Below are 9,478 nucleotides of genomic sequence, written 5' to 3' on the forward strand. Positions count from 1 at the left end.
TTGTGAGGGGTGGTGACTACTTTAAGAAATAGGTATAAAGGAAAAATTAATTCATTGACAAGTAATGAAGCCATTAATCTATGGAACTATCCATCATTCTAGCATAAAATCAACATCAATCATCAATTGATCAAGAAATAAAGAAATCTACCAGTCAACAAAGATAAATCATAAAATTAGGCAATTAGCAATGAATCTATCAATCCATTAAGAAACTGATCTTGAATTTGAGGAAGTGAATTGCAAATAAGGAGGACGAAACCCCTCCAAAGTTAATAATTTGACTTAAGGAAGAAAACCCTTATTTCTCCTTATCAAGTTTGGATGAAAGCCAAAATATTGGCAATCCTTGAAAGAGGAAAACCTTTCAAGGGTGAACTAAAGTTCTCTAAGGGATTTAAGGATGAAACCCCTTATCTCCCTTATCAAGTTTGAACAAAAACCTCGAATTCAATAGATTTGAAAGCATTTCAAAGCAATTCAAGATGTGATTGATTTTTAAAATGATGACATGAACCATTGATTAGAATATTATAATAAATTTATAATGTTTGACAAAGCCATTGTTATCACAGTTGAAAGAGATTTATTGTAGAAAATCAAGATAAGTTCTATTTTCAAATTATTTATTGAATTATAAGTTAAATATTATAATAAAATTTCATTATTGTTTTTATACAATTATTTTATAAATATAATGTAATTGTCATTTTAGGTTGGAATTAATATTTTGGGACAAAATTCAAGAATGTTGTAGAAAGGGACGTTATATGCTTTGTCATTCCCAATCTATAGCTTTCATTTGTAAGTTTGCTTATTGAATTTATAATGTGGTAAATTAGATTATCTAAATTTTTAAAAAGTCCATTTTTGAATAATGATTACAACATTTTTTTTAGATTTAATAAATGTGAATTTTAAGTAAAAAGAATGATGTTTTTCATATTTGGACTAAAAGACTTATTCTTTGATTTTGGATTGTTTGAACTAATTTTCTTTTCTTACTTGTAATTGAGGTTCTTGTTTCATACTTTTATCTGCCAACTCTACAACATATAGATTTCATTTTAGGTATATTTATTGGATTTATAGTCTGGTGAATTGGATTATTTGAATTTTAAAAAAATTGAGCCATAATTATGATTTTTTTTTTATGGATTTAAGAAATATTATATTTAATTGAAAATAATGATGTTCATATCTAGAACCAAGGGGTATGCTTTAATTTTTAAATTTTTCATTAAAACTAATAAGATAGAAAAAAAATCAAAAGTTCATTCATGACCTAAAATTTAGGTTTTTATGGTTTTGCATTGAAAAATAAATAAATAAAATTTGAATTATAAAAGAAAGTGAATGAATAAGAATGAGATATGAAATGACTTCTTAATATTTTTCTATTTATAATATTTTGAGACAATGTACAAAAATGATATTCTATTTTTGTTGTAGTAGTTTCTTGTCACACTCAAATAGTGATTTGGCATGGTGAACCTAGGATTTGAGGTATACACAATAGGAAAGAAGTGGATCTCAATGTTTGTTGATATACACAATAATACGAGGATTAAAAAAACATGCATTATTAATTAAGTGATAATTAAATTTTATTGGATAAATAAAATAAGCCAAGATGCTAATTCAATGACATGGAAGTGTTTGTAGGATTTGGTACGAGTGTAAATTATATGCCACACTTTGGGAGCTACAAAAACATGTCAATTTGGCACAAGTGTAAATTATATGATGTGGGACCTTATTCTTGTCACGTGTGTGTGATGTGGGTTGGGTAGTATGGAACCATCATTGAGAATTTGTATGATCTTAGAGGAGCTTGGGATTATGCACAAGTGGAGGTTCTCTACTCCTTGCTTTAAATTTTCTCATTATTGTAATATGATTACAAAAATATAATTTAAGACGTTGATAAACATAAGTGGTGATGAAGCTATTTTTTTTTTTTATAGCATATTGATGTTTTTGATTAAAAAAGCAGCGTTAACTAGGGCGATGACCCTTAACAAAGAGACCACAATCCCTCTACAATTAGCGATAACTAATGCTAATTATTTTTAAAACAAAGTAACGTTAGAAGGGCGCTGACCCTTTACAAAGCCAAAGGCTATCAAAGTTTAAAGACCAAGCAGGGGTGCAAACCCCAAAAGGACAAAGTCGGACCAACCTAACCAACTTGTCAAACCATCAACACCCAATCCAAATCAAGAGGGTGGAGAAAACCTCGAATCTTGAGAAAGGAGGGCTTGGGAAAGGTGGTTAGATTTTCCTTTCCACCTATGACAAACAACTGTCCAGGAAACACTATCAGTAGGAACTTTCAAAGAAGAAACAAGCGGGGAAAACCCTGCAGAGTCACTACCAGACTACTGTTGCAGCGGAGCAGCAACAAGAGAAGAGATGCCAGGAGCAAAGTGAAAGTGAGGAGTAGTAGCAGCAAGGGGATCCAAGGGGGCGGAAGGGGCCGCAACAACAGTAACATCAACCAAGGCTTCATCAGCAGTAAGGGGCACCTCATCTTGAGATGAATCAACCGAAACAGAATTTGAAGCATTAATCGTCAAGTGGTCATCTGTAGCATCCTTCCACCAAGTAGCAGCACCTTTGCGGTGAGAGAGAGAACAATCAGAAGCAAGGTGACCTGTTGAGAAACACCTTCGACAGCGAAACGGGAGGCCCTCATAATCCAGCGGTTGAGTCCAAGGCCTGTCCCCGACCATAAGAACCACATCCCTAGGGAGGGCCAGCGATATGTCAACATCAATTAATAGGCAAGAAAAGGTAGAATGACCCATGGAGAATGTGGCATCATGAGCATATTGATGTTGGTGTTGAGTATTGTAGACACCTAAAATTGTCCAGTCTAATTAAATAAATATTTTATTTATTTAATTATCTAAGCCTAATTCTTCTATTAATTAAATAAATCCTTATTTATTTAATTAATTCATTTATCCTCTTCTAGCCTTATTTCTTATTTAAATAAATACATTTATTTATTTAAATTATCCTTTGCCTAAATTAAATAAATATCTTATTTATTTAATTATCCTACTTCTTCTATTAATTAAATAAATCTTTATTTATTTAATTAATTCATTAGCCTTTTCTACCCATGACACATGTCATTCATCTCTTAATTCATACACTACCTACCCCTTTCATTATTTTATTATTTCTTCTACCTACCCTCTAATCTTAGCCGACCTCCTTTTACACCTCTCAATCTTATCCCTCCATTTCATATTGTGTCTTCTATTTAAGGAGATGCTTTCTTCATTATCAAACCCTAATCACTCAGCCTAATCGACAATTTGGAGGACTTGACTACAATACGATCCTACTTGCAACCACATTCCGTTCTTTGTTGAGCTCTTGTGCATATAAAATCTGAGAGCAAATATATCAAGCAAGATCAATGGAGATAGGAAGAATGGAGATCAAAACCCTATTGGACATGTGATGGTATAATCTTTGTGATTTCATTTGATTTGCATTGTCTTAGGTAATCTTCATATGTTATAGTGGATCTTTGTTGATTGTTAGGCTAGGGTTTTGTGGTTGAATCCATTTAGTCTTTCAATATTGTTATTATTGTTATCCATTTTCACCATACACATTTTGGCACACCCGGTGGGACTTCTTGTCCCTTTGCATTTAACCTTTTTTGTTGCAGATTTTGCGTTTTTAAAGTTGCAGATCGGACATTTTTCGACGACATTTTAGGTTTTTTTCGCGTCTGCGAACTTTCGGATCGCGTCTCTGATTTTCAGGAGCGTCTGCGGATACTGGAGTCGCGTCTGTGTTTTTGACAAATTTTATTTTGTAGGTCTCAGACAGGGGCGTCTGTGTTTTCTAAGCGCGTCTGTGTTGTTTTTGATCGCGTTTGTGTCCGATAAGGGCGTCTGTGATTTTTGACCGCGTCTGTGAGTCACAGAACTGCGTCTGTGTCATACAGACGCGTCTGTGTCAGAGGTAACAACGTCTATGTTTTGAATGTTTCAAAATTTTCAAATTTTCATTGATTCGGTTTTTGGATTTCATACTTAGGGTTTCAGATCTGGTTTATTTTTGGACTAACCCTTTCAGATCTAGCTAACTAAGTTGGTGCAGCTCACCTTGGAAGCTAAAACATTTTGGTTGAAGGCCCCTCTTTCACAAAGTCTTTTGGGTTTCTAAAATTTACCTAACTTGTGTGCCTGCAGGAAGGGGTGATCATTTGAAACAACCCAAACTACTAACAAATTTTGTTGCAGGTCCTTGGCTAGGGTTTTGAAATTTTGTTGTGTGCCTTGTTTTCATAGATTAGCAAACACTTCCATTGGTGCACTAAAATTGAATCATTGTCTTTTGTGTCTTGAGCAATAGGCTCTTTTTGTTTAATCTTTAGAGGGCCTGTCTTCCCGTGTGGTCATTAGGACTACTAGTGAGAAGAGGACGACCCAAGTGGTAGCGAGGAAAACCCACCTCATCCGAACCACTATAATCAAATGTATTCATGGTGAAAACTATGGATAACGTGTGCTGATTAGTTCATACTGACACTATGTCTCCCCATAAACCTGTTTGATCAAATTTATTTGATCATTTGTAGGGCGTAACCCCTACCGACTGGGAGCCTTCTGTATTTACAGAGATGAAAGTGCCGCATGTATGGCCACATGAGCGGATGCCCTTACTAGCACCATTTTGTTTTAGAGGCCCAAATCCTTCTAGTTGTTGGGGCAGGAGGTCGGACCTCTGGTAGCGGCCCACACACATACGGTTCTTAGTAGAGATACAAAGTTCGCCATGGGGAGTTTTCATGGGGACTGATGCTTGGCTGACCCGAGAAGTGAGTGTCGAGGGTGGAGCCAGTGAGGTCAAGCATCTAAGTATCCGCTCTGAATAGCGTAGCCTCGGGGGTAAAACCCTATGTGGGATCAACAACTATTGTCCTGGCCAGCCATAAGAATTGTGCTTGACTTATGTTAAACATTCAAAGCATAAGATCAAACAGCAAAACATTGTGTCTTTTGTGTCTTCAAGTGTATGCAAAACATTTTACATCAAACAACACACTTTTGGAGTCTAAACATTTGCAAACATTGAGTCCTCATCAATATTGTTATTATTGTGTCCTCTTGTCGCGAAAAACAGTCAAACAGTCGGATTTGGTCACAACAAAACAACTTCACAGATTGGAAAAATTGCACGAAGTTTACAGAAACGCGTCTGTGTCTTTTTTAACCGTGTCTGAGTCATATAAGCGCGTCTGTGAAGGGAAGAATAGCGTCTGTGTTTATAACAGTGTCTGTGTTGAATATAAACCCGTCTGTGTCGGGTAACCGCGTCTGTGCAGTATACATTCGCTTCTGTGTCCAGAATTGCAAAATCTTTACAGTCCAGCAAACATAAACAAGAAAATCGCAGAAGCGCGTCTGGGTTAAACAGAGTAGCGTCTGTGTCTGGAAATCGCGTCTGTGAAGTATACAGTCGCGTCTGTGTTCAAAATTGCAAGAAAATTTCAGAGTCCAACAAACAAAAGAAATCAGTTTCGGAATACTTGAGCTTCCTAGGTTGTTTCTTCAGGTTTCATCTAGCATTCAACCTGTCCCTGGGTCTCATACAGTCCATCATTGCTTCACATCTCATTTTACATTCATACTTGTCTAAACTTGAGTCAAAAGGTCACTTGCTTGTCCTCATCATACTTTGTCAACATACATACAACTACACTTTGCTAAGTGGTCCCTCATCAAGGTTTCTTACCTTTGGGTCTCATTTGGTTTTACTTAGAGTCAAGGTCAACTTACCTCATCAAGAGAAACTATCCTCTCTTTGGAAGTCACACCTACTTTGCTACTTACATACTTGGTCTTACACTTTGGACATTGCAAGTAAACTTCAGATTCATTTACACTCCATACAACTCTTGGTCTTCCATACTCTTTCCATTTTTCATCTAGTCTTACACATCTTGGTCAAACACCTAGTTCATGGTTGAAACCCGTCTTCAAAAATCTAGGAGAAAAGATAAAGAAGCTCAAGAGTCCGCCAACATGAGTTCTTATGAGTATGACAATGATTTATTTTTCAATCCTGAGCACACTACATTGCCTGACATGGATGTTTATAGACACATTCCAAATGTGGAAAACGCAGACACTACAAACAACAAGGCTACACACAATGACAATGTGGACAACTTTTCAATACAATCAGCAGATATAGAAGAATCCATAACGAATCCTCATTTCAATAGATTGGTTGAAGAGATAATGAAGAGGGATAGACAATACTTCTTACACATGATGGCACAAAGTGGAGCTAAAATACCTCATGACTTTGACATGTCTCAACTTATGGAAAACCGACCCTCGCAACAAACTCACTCCAACATGGATCAAAGGAGACCCAATAGTGGAGGAAATAGAGGACCGCATATGGTATCTGAATCACCATCAGCTTTGCTTCAAAAACCAGAGGTCCCACATACACATGGTCAAACATATGATACTTACCTTCGAAGACCATTATGGAAGCCTTATGCAGATAGATATGCTCAATCACATGCTCAAGCTATGGATCAATCAAAACAAGTGGACATTCAAAGGCATGCTCAAAATTTGGACACAGGGAAACCTCATGTCAAATTTGGGGGCAACACAATAGAACCCTACGTGCCTATAGAATATGGTATATATGCACAAAATAGATATGGGGTTCCTCAACATGAAGCTATACCAAGTGCTCCCTATACACCGCATCAATATAGACCTCCTCCATATGAACATGTCTATGATCAATATCATCCATACATGCAACAAGCTCCTCCTCAAATTGGTGTCGCAAACATGGGGTATGCTACAAGAAATCGATCGCCACCTAAGAATAATTTGAAGCAATAAATCAGAGATTTACAAAAGAAAATGGAGGACATGAGTACACCAAAACCAACATACACTATGAGAGACATATGTCCTTATCCATTTGATAAGAGCATTCCAATGCCTCCATTTCCGGCACACTTTGTGACGCCAAAATTTGACAAGTATAGAGGAAAAGGAGACCCCAAGGCACACACACGACAATTTTTCACAGCTTGCATAGAGGTAGCAGCAGAAGAAACATATTTGATGAGGTTATTCCCGCAAAGCGTAGGCGATCAAGCTATGGAATGGTTCTCTCAATTACCTCCTGGTATTAAGTCATGGGGTGACTTAGCAAAGGCATTTATTCAGCATTTCTCCTACAACATAGAAACAGATATCTCAGTCACTACTTTGTGCAATACTAAGCAAAAGGAGGGAGAATCTTTTGCGTCATTTTTACAAAGATGGAGAAATCTAGCCAGCAGATGCTCTTGTGAAATTCCCCAAAAACAAATGGTAGAAATGTTCACTCAAAACGTTAACAAGGATATTGGCTATGATCTAAGGAAAGCTTGTTTGTCCACCTTCAAGGATGTTATTGAAAAGGGCTTAGCAATAGAAAAGGTCCTAATTGAACAAGGAGTCATCAAGCTATTCAAGGAAAACAAAGATGACTTTAAAGGAAAAGACAAGCCAAGATTTTGGAATAAAAACAAGAACACAGTCAACGATGGCGTTGTTGATGCCAATACAGTGAGACCCAAGTTCATCTTTTCAGGATCAAGTTCTACAAACAATCAAGTGAATACTCAAACAACTTCTAGATCACGAAGGAAGTACACTCCATTGGGAGAACCACTTGAATCAGTCTTCAAAAAGCTAGTGGCAAACAAAGTGATCACAGTTCCAGATTTTCCTCCATATGAACCAAAGGTCAAACCAAATTGGTGGAATGATGATGAGTATTGTGAGTTTCATAAGAGCAAGGGTCATAAGATAGGAAATTGCCATCGACTGAAGAATATCGTGCAAGATCTCATTGATAGAGGTGACATTGAGATTGAGGGACATTCGTCTAATCAAGAACATGAGATGTTTAAGGAACCATTCCCAAAGCATGACAAAGGAAAAGCCCAAGGTACAGATGATCAGGCCAACTATACTAGAGCACCTTACAATTATGACTCAACTATCAATCACATCTCAATGGATAATCATATCTCTACTATTACCATCAAGAACAAAAATCCTGAGAATCCTCCTCAGAGACCCAAGATTGTCCTAAGAGGTGTTGGATCTTCTTTCGAGCCTGCCTCTGAATGTCATGTTACAACTCGTCGAGGTAAAATTACTTTGCCAAGTGCCTCCACTAAAAACACCTCTTCTTCATCTACCAAACCTGAGTATGACCTTGTAGAACAGTTAGGGAGGACACCCGCGCTCATCTCCATCCTTGAGCTCTTACGCATATCCCCCACTCATAAAGCTATTCTTGACAAAATCTTGAGAGACACCGCCGTTCCTACTGATCTGAACGTGGACCAGTTTCAAGCCATGGTGGGATACCTATCCATTCCACATTCCCTTACATTTACAGAAGCTGATGACGCCTCCATAAGTCAGCCACATAATGCACCATTACATATTGAAGCCTTCATACACAAGCATCGAATAAAGCGAGTCCTGATAGATGGAGGAGCTAGTCTAAACATTTGTACATTGAGCACCATTAAACAATTGGGATATTCCGATAAAGATGTGAATTCAAAGAATCAAATTACCATCAAGGCATATGATGATGAAGAACGCTCATCCAAGGGCACGGTCACCTTACCTCTAAGAATTGGGCCAGTTACAAAGGATGTGGTTTGTCAGGTCCTGGATTTAGATCTCACTTATAATATATTGCTAGGACGTCCTTGGATTCATGAAATGAGGGCAGTCCCATCGACATATCACCAATGCATTAAGTTTCCTCATAATGGAGTCGAGGTAACAGTTAACGGTGATCCTAATCCGTTCATATATTGCAATAACCTGAGATCACATACAGAGACCATCATTCCCAGTAATCGTGAAGCTGTTCCTTCTTCGGCATACATTGACCCTGAGTCATTAAAACCTTCGACATCAAAACAAGGTGAACTTAAAGGCAAATTTCAAGACAAAGGCATGGGAGAATACACTTTAAATCAGACCATGTATTTACGACAAGTCATGAGCTCTCCAAAAGAATTTGGAAGGCCACATCCTAACAAGCAAACATTCATCATGATACTCAAATGGGATCCTACTACCTTTCAAAGATGGGGTGAACTGGAAGAGGAAGATTTATACAAAATGCTCTATAAAGACATTGAAGATGACACACATGATCAGATCAATATACCTTGTGAGAAATATGGCAAAGGCTTCAAGATTCTACAAAAATTTGGGTATGATGGAAAAAGCCCTCTTGGGTTACGCAAAGAAGGCGTCATGGAACCCCTACAACCTGAATTGACTGTAAGAAGAGAACGCTCAAAGGGACTTGGTTTTCTGACTTCCAAGATCCACACAAAAAGGACAGAAGAGGCATCACAAATCAAAGTTGCCAAAGTTCAAAAAGA

This window comes from Cryptomeria japonica, chromosome 9 (genome assembly GCF_030272615.1).
Source record: "Cryptomeria japonica chromosome 9, Sugi_1.0, whole genome shotgun sequence".
Classification (NCBI taxonomy): Eukaryota; Viridiplantae; Streptophyta; class Pinopsida; order Cupressales; family Cupressaceae; genus Cryptomeria; species Cryptomeria japonica.